Here is an 8,384-nt window from a genome sequence, read left to right as displayed (position 1 = left end):
AAATACTAATATGTCGTCAATAGTGGGACATTTACCAGTGCCAAGACTCTAACAAGGTAGGCTCTAGTCGTATTTGCATGCTTTTGCTATGGCAGGGGCTGGACAGTGTAATGGATAAGGGCTCTGCCTCTGACACAGGTGACCTGGGTTCACATCTCGGCTCTTCCTGTTCTGCTATTCAGCAAGGAGTACTGAGGCTATACTTCCTAACATTGCTACTGCCAGTGCCTATATTGCATGCCCTAGTGGTTACAACTCAAGCACCTTGCGTCCGCCAGGCGAAAAGTGTGATATAAATGTTAATTGTCTTGTCTTGATTTTGGGACAGAACAGCGAGTATGGCTGCTGCTCAAGTGATGCATGAACAGAGGAAACAGGCCCTAGAACATTGGCCAGACTTCCCCGGACCTCCATAAAGAGATGTAGCATGTAGTAACTAATAACCATTTGTAGTGGAGATGCCAAGCCAGCATGCTGAGTAGCTGTTCTGCTCTGCTAATCTACCACAAGGGTTTTGCCTACTGGTCCCTCAAGCTGGAAAAGCTTTCTTGTTTTTTTGCATCTGTAGGTACTTATTATAACTAACATGTTTTGGACGCGGTCTTTGTCCTGCATAGCCAAACTGCAAATACTAGCTGTAAGTGCAGATGTCCTCAATGTCAGTCCATTAATGAACAACAAATATATCAAAACTGGTAAAATAGAGGCGCCAAAACAGGATAAGATCAATTAAAATCCGGTTAAAAGGAAGGGGTGGGTGGATCCACTACCTTCACCAAAATGACCAGGCCAAATCCAAGCCAAAAGTAAGACAAATAACGTATTTATTGGTCTCCAAACATAGTGCTTTTTTTTTTTTTTTTTTTTTTTTTTTAACGCGTTTCACGGGCACACATCCCGCTTCATCAGGCAATTTGAGGTAGGAGAACACTGAAGGGAAGAAAAAGGAGAACGATGCTAGGAGGTACTCAAGCAATTTTACAGTATTAAATCACATTAGTCTTATAACGATCCACATCAAAATTCCATTAGATACTGTGAACAATTTGTTGTAAAATCGATAAAGGTGCCCCTGTTAAGTTATAGACTCATGTATTCATCATGACCTTATAAAGTATAATGTCCATCAACCTCTGTAGCAGACATTGTTCGTATCAATTTATACAGTAGTTGAATGAAATGTTGTACATGCACGGCGGCATGTGAAAGCAATGAGATGGGGAGAAAAAACCATTATCACTTACCAATGCTGGTGCATCCAAGAGCTAGAGCGCCTCTGTAGAGCGAGACTGCTCTCTTCCAGGTGCTTTTGTATAGTGGCAAGAGGCTGAATCTCCCGCCGGACGACTTGGAGAACCGGAAACTGCTGTGACGTGTGGGACGCAGTATGCGTCATGAGTACCCTGGCCATAGGCGAGGATAGGGCCGCAAGATGTGTCGGATAGGTCGCATCTAAAAGACGCAATTACGCCTGAAGCGTGTGCGTCGTGACGTCAGTGTCTGAATGGGGGAGGATGTCAGAGGTAATACCAAGAGATGGTGGCGCATGCGTATAGGCGATGGTAAGCGCCCCCATCCCCATATCTAGTAAGGGCAACTTGCCCTACTTGCTAAATGGCATAATAGACGTAAATATAAGTAGGGACCTCACATCTTTATACTATGTACCTCTATGAAAGGAGGAAACAGTTTTCAGGCAGGAGGTGAATCAAAAAGATGTAGTGTTGGTAAACACAGCGTATATCGCTGTAACATCTAGTGTAAATATAGCTGTGAAGCTATCTAAAAGTACTACTGCCATCCAGTGGTTAAAGGTTATATTGCATATATCTTGGAACAATTTTAGAGTGTGATATATATTTATTTTAAAGGAGTTCATGGGGTTGTTTTCTCTTTAGCCATTTCAACTTAAATACTTTGTATGTGAGTTTCATGATGCCCCTTATTGTTATTAGTAAAGGTCAGGCATTGATGGTTGATAGGATAAACCTTTAGTGTGCTCCCTTATTCTCATTTAGTATAATCTTAGTACCTGTAAATGGGGGGATATACTTAAATACACATAAAAACATAAGGAGACATAAAATGCATAAAATACAAAGTGTTGCAAAGTTTATAAAAAAGGAGGTATGATTAAAAAGAGAGGACTGTAGTAAAATCGTATAGGTATATTGGCTTAATATAGTTTTTCCAGCACTTCGTTCAGCCCTTCCGGAGCGAGGGTTCTTAGTGTCTGGATCCAATACATTTCTTTTGTCCGTATCGCCTCAGAAATAACTGTGGTTTGTATGCGATCAATGAGCGTGACCCTAAGGAATTTGGGATCACCATTGTGATGGGTGCCGAAGTGTTTGGACACACTGTGTGAGGGGTATTTTTTGAGGATATTCCTTTTGTGTTGTCCAATCCTGTCTCTAGCCAGTTGTGTCGTACGTCCCACATACTGTAATCTGCAAGGGCAAGAAATAAGGTATATAATGTTTTTCGAAGTGCAATTTAGGTTATGTTTGATGTGAAATGATGTGTTGGTAGTAGTGGAACAGAATCCTTCTGTAGTGTCCACAAACTGACAAGCTGTGCAACGTGGATGGTTGCATGGAGAAGAGCCTAAAATAGTTGAGTCAGTATGGGGTATATTCACGGTGGAATCGGATCTCATTTTGCTGGGGGCCAAAAGTCCACGTAAGTTTGGGGCCCTTCTGAACGTCAGGAGGGGATCTTTGGGTAAAGTGGATCTCAAATGTGGGTCCTGTGATAATATTTCCCATCTGTTTTTTAAAATGGATCGAATTTGCGTATGTTGGGTACTGTATCCTGTGATGAATCGTGGAAAAACCGGGTAGTCCAAAGATTTGTGTATTGTCTCATTAATGTGTGGGGTGACCATAGCTTTATATTTGGCGTCTTGAATAAGTTTTTTTGGATACCCTCGTTCCAAAAACTTGTTTGTTAGAACCGTCGATTGGATTTGAAACATAGAAGGATCTGTGCAATTACGGAAGATCCTGCGGTACTGACAGTAGGGAGTGTTGGTGGTCCACGGGCGGTGATGGAAGCTGTTGAAATGTATGTAATTGTTCGAATCTACTGTTTTGAAGTGTGTTTTGGTCTGGATGGTTGCCCCTTGTGTGTAGAGCACCAGGTCTAGGAACTCTATAGATGTGGGGTGATGTTGGGTAGTAAAGGTGAGACCTGCTGGATTAATATTAAGATATTCTAAAAAACTTGGAATAAGGGTGAGCTCGCCCTTCCAAATAAGTATAAGGTCATCTATGTACCTTCTGTAGAACACAATATTTTTGAAATAAGGACTTTGTTCGTTGAATTTAAGTAATTCCAAATAACCCATCGCTAAATTTGCATATGAGGGTGCGAAGGAGCTCCCCATGGCTGTACCCGTAGTTTGATGGTAGAAACTATCTGTAAAAGCAAATACATTATGTTGCAGGATGAATTCTGCACAATTTGTCAAAAAGTGTTGTTGTGTGAGGGGCATCTTGGGGTTGGTAGCTAGATAATGGTCCAGTGCCCTGAGTCCAAAGGAATGTGGGATGTTGGTGTATAGTGAAGAGACGTCACATGTTAGCCAGCAATAATCGGTCTTCCATGTGACGTTTTTCAGTAGACTAATGAGGTGTTGGGAGTCCTTGAGATAGGATGGTAATAATCGTACTAACGGTTGTAAATGTGTGTCGAGGAATTTTGATAAGTTGCTTGTCATAGAATCTATTCCAGATATAATAGGTCTGCCGGGAGGATTGATGAGGTTTTTATGAATTTTCGGAAGGTAGTAAAAAAATGGAGTTTTTGGATGATGGTTAATGATAAAATTGCGTTCATTTTTGGTGATCATGTTATTAAAAAAGGCTTGGTTAATGAAAGATTTGAGCTTGAGATTGAATGTAGGAGTGGGATCTGTATTGAGCTTCGTGTAGTGGAGAGGGTTATTCAGTAATCTGTGGGATTCTGCAATGTAGTCTGCTGTGTTAAGAATCACTATGCCCCCTCCTTTGTCTGCAGGTTTGATAATGATTTCACGGTTGTTTCTAATTGAGTTGAGAGACTTTTGTTCCGGTTTTGTAAGGTTGGACCTGGGGGGTTGGGAGTCGAGATCTAATTTTTGAAGGTCACTGAGGACTAACGTATAAAAGGTTTCGATAAAGTTACCCTTTGAGGCTGTGGGGTAGAACCTGGATCTGCCTTTCAACTGAGTGGTGATGAATTTTTCAGTGGCCATGTCATTGGAATTGACCAGATAGGTGGGATGTTGATCATTATTAGTGAGGATGAGGTTGTTGGCAGTGTCTGATAGAGTGGATTGATGTTGCTTAATGGCAAAATGTCTTTTTAATGTTAATTTACGTATATAGGAGTTAAGTTCCGCAAACAGTTTGGACATTTGAGACGTGTTGGTAGGGCAAAAGGACAGCCCTTTCTCTAATAACTGGGTTTCTGCCTTGGATAATGTATGATTAGATAGATTGAATATGCAACGTGTTTGTGTGGAATGTTCTGTTAGCGTGTTAGTGATTGTGTGCGGTTTCTTTTTTCTTGTCCCTCTTTTCCCTCTTTTTCTGACTCTGGGAGCAGTCGTTTGAGTTTGTGTTTGGGTTGGAGGAATACTCTCGATGTGGTTGGGCTGGATAAAGGTAGGACCAGGGTGTTTTGTGTGATCATGGAGGGTAGGTCTAAAAAAGAGGACGTTAGTGTGTTGGCTGGGCTGAAATGGTTAGTGATAAGACTAGGTTTCGTCTGTGGGCCCATGGTAGGGGTGCATCTGATGGGTGGAGATGATGTGGGGGGCGGTGTATTGTGGACGCTGAACTGCGAGAGTCCTAATGCGTCTTCATCTGTCTGCTCGTCGCTGGGGGCTAAGTGTGTCGGTTGAGTTGAAATTGGTGTCTCCCCCGTGTGGTGGGGACCTGAAATGGCCAATGTGTCTGGAGGGTGTCCATTATGAAAGGTGCAATGGGGTGTGTTGTCGAACTTTAAATGGTTATTAATTGTGGTAGTGGAGGGGGTCAGTGGTGAACTGACTTGTTTTTTGGGCTTAGTTTTGACGGGTTGCAGTTTCTTATAGAGCCCTGTCTTTTTCGGAGGAGGGAAAGGCTTGGGGTTCTGATAGAAAATTTTCGTTATGTCTTTTTCAAACATAGCTTTGGTAGAAGTGCCAGAATGTGCGAAACTGAATTTTGGGGTTGGTAGGCTTTGGTCCTTAATTTCTACAGGTAAAGGGGTTTTGACTTGGGGTGTATTTGAAGGGACCAATCCAGGAGGGGGGATCCACGGGGGTGGAGGGAAGGGTGGAAAGCGTGGTGGAGGTGGGGGTAGTGAGGGGGGTGGGATGTGAAGACTCATGAGTGGTGGTGGAGGTGGTATGGGGTGCTGTGGTAGTCTAGGGAAGGAGGGGGGAAAATTCGATTTCCTTTCCCTTTCTCTATTTTCGGCATAGGCTAATCTATCGCGATTAAGTTTCTTTAATTTAGTGTCTATAGTGTCAGCCTCGAATTTCTTAAGACGTGCTACCAAGTTGGACATGAGTGGATGATACTGTTTATTTCTGAGGTGTGTGGACAATATATCTTTGTGATTTTGAATAGTGGGTTGGAGTTCCTCCACTAACTTTGTGCGTTTTGAGATTATCCTCTCCATCATCCCCCCTGTACAGGTTTCGAGATAAATATACCAATCTTCTGTAAATACAGTATCTTTGGGAAAAGCCGTTAGTGTTTTTATTCGAATGCCATCAGGCGAGATTTTTTCTGCAATGTATGTTTGTTGCATGGCTATATCTGCAATGTTGAAAAACTCATCCTTTAGGGCTTGTTCCAGTTTGTTGAAGATGGGTCTTAAATCCACATCTGGTTCGGTAATCGCAGGGGGTGGGTCCAAGGGAACATCTTGTGCTGGTGTCGTGGGAAGAGGTTTGAATTGGGCTAGCAGATGTTCCCTATGAGTGACACGCATATCAATAAAGTCCATGTTGTCGGCTGCAATCGGTATAAACTCTCTGTTGACGTGGCAACGAGGAAGGAGTATGCTTAAAAGACAGGAAACAAAAGACCGAGAGCCAAATCTGGTGTAGTATGTTTGACCAATATGAGAAAAATTGTAGTTGAGAATATACTCACAAGTGTGGGTCACCACGCAGGCGACCACTGAAATAGCAGGTGGGGAGAATTATAACCTGACCCCACTCAGGTATAAAAAGTCGCTCTCTATAGGAAGAAAAATGGGGATACACCCCTCCACCAAGGGTGGACAAAATGTAAAACTGGTAAAATAGAGGCGCCAAAACAGGATAAGATCAATTAAAATCCGGTTAAAAGGAAGGGGTGGGTGGATCCACTACCTTCACCAAAATGACCAGGCCAAATCCAAGCCAAAAGTAAGACAAATAACGTATTTATTGGTCTCCAAACATAGTGCTATGCTATGCACTATGTTTGGAGACCAATAAATACGTTATTTGTCTTACTTTTGGCTTGGATTTGGCCTGGTCATTTTGGTGAAGGTAGTGGATCCACCCACCCCTTCCTTTTAACCGGATTTTAATTGATCTTATCCTGTTTTGGCGCCTCTATTTTACCAGTTTTACATTTTGTCCACCCTTGGTGGAGGGGTGTATCCCCATTTTTCTTCCTATAGAGAGCGACTTTTTATACCTGAGTGGGGTCAGGTTATAATTCTCCCCACCTGCTATTTCAGTGGTCGCCTGCGTGGTGACCCACACTTGTGAGTATATTCTCAACTACAATTTTTCTCATATTGGTCAAACATACTACACCAGATTTGGCTCTCGGTCTTTTGTTTCCTGTCTTTTAAGCAAACAAATATATCAAGTTTATGGCTGCCCATAGACATTTGCAGGTGTCTGGAAGTGGATGTGTAAATCCCTGGGTAAAAAAAGCATTTTGTTCTTACAGCTACAAACATGTACTCCAAAGCATGTATGTTCATTTTTTTAGAGATGGGAAGGCAATAAGATTATTAGAGGGAAAACAATAACTGTCATATAAAATATTTCAAAACACCTAATCATTAGTTTCTCTGAGAACAGCTGGCCACCACTATATGCCTGTATTCTGGTATGAGTAGCTTAGAACAGAACTGGGGTCCTCGTTTCATTTTCTGCCAGTAACAGGATATTCATTTCCTAACAGTAACATGATTTCCAAACAGTAACATGTTCTTCCTGTGTTGCTATGGAATTTTTATAGCCCCTTTAGTCATCCTTTTAATGACTCATGCTGTCTTCTCTCCTGCAGGGTTTAGAGGCTTAGGCTAAGTTCACAGTGGGACATTACAGTCGCGCGTTAAAACAACATTTAACGCAGAATAACTCACTGCAATGAAAAATCAATGCCCTGTTCACAGTGCACACGTTGCATTGGTGTCTAACACTGCACGTTAAGTAAAAGTACTGCATGCAGTGCGTTATACACGTTATTAGCTGCGTTGGACTGTTTGCACATGCTCAGTAATGACTTGGAGACATACTTTTCATTGCCTGTATTTTTTACTGTATCTGCTGTATGCGCCGGTAACGCTGCGTTGCCACTTTTTGGGCGCGTTGCGTTGTAAGCTTGCGGTGCGACTTTAACGTGCACTGTGAATCTAGCCTCAGACAGCATCAGTCATTAGAAGACAGGAGGTGAGGAATAATCATAGGGCAATCAGTAGGTTTAGCTGTGACTGTTAGAACTGCAGTGTCCATGTGACTGCATACTACTGTTGAAAAGATTTTCAAAGTAATAAGATATAGCAGTGGCTATGTAACAGTGGCTTCTCATGCATGGATCCACTACAGAGTCACGCTAAAGGACTTTTTTACCTGATGAAGTAGTCTTTGACCAAGTAAAATGTGCCCTTCATTTTGTCAATGCGCGGTGTCCTTTTTAAGTAAATGTTTACCACCTTCAAATTAAAGATAGAGGGAGGTGTTTTAAGGTAAAGAAGTTTAAAAGGTAAAGAATACTTACCACACTGGTGACACAATCTAACAGGAAAATAGCTTTATTGGGATAAAACACACATTGGACAGTGCACTTTACTGTAACAACCACTTTCTCAGGTCAATATAAGTGTCTTGAGGGAAGTGCAGTTTGGCTGAGAGGGTGGTTTGACCCACCGCACTCAAACGTCTTTACCATGGTTGCCATGCTGCAGCCTGGATTTGTGAGCACTCTATTCAATATTTATTGCACAATCTCATTTTATTAACCTACTACACCATAAGGGTCTCCCTGTTCCCTCTTGTGTGTTTTGTGTGTGTTTTTTTTCACATACGTATTCTGGAGCATTGAACCAGGTTACACAGCCTCTCACCTTACCTCCTTCAAATGTTTCATAGCTTTTAGTTTATTGTCAAGGCTAAATTTATA

General features: G+C 42.0%; 1 protein-coding gene across 1 annotated transcript in view; it reads left to right on the top strand.

The window, feature by feature from the left end:
* NTN3 (netrin 3) overlaps positions 1–8,384 on the top strand; it is a 196,129-nt gene that overhangs the window by 120,742 nt on the left and 67,003 nt on the right. The gene's annotated exons all lie outside the window — the stretch shown is intronic.

The sequence above is a fragment of the Hyperolius riggenbachi genome, chromosome 7, assembly GCF_040937935.1.
Source record: "Hyperolius riggenbachi isolate aHypRig1 chromosome 7, aHypRig1.pri, whole genome shotgun sequence".
In the NCBI taxonomy this organism is placed as follows: Eukaryota; Metazoa; Chordata; class Amphibia; order Anura; family Hyperoliidae; genus Hyperolius; species Hyperolius riggenbachi.
The sequence above is the reverse complement of the archived record's forward strand: the minus strand, read 5'-3'. Positions and strand labels throughout refer to the sequence as shown.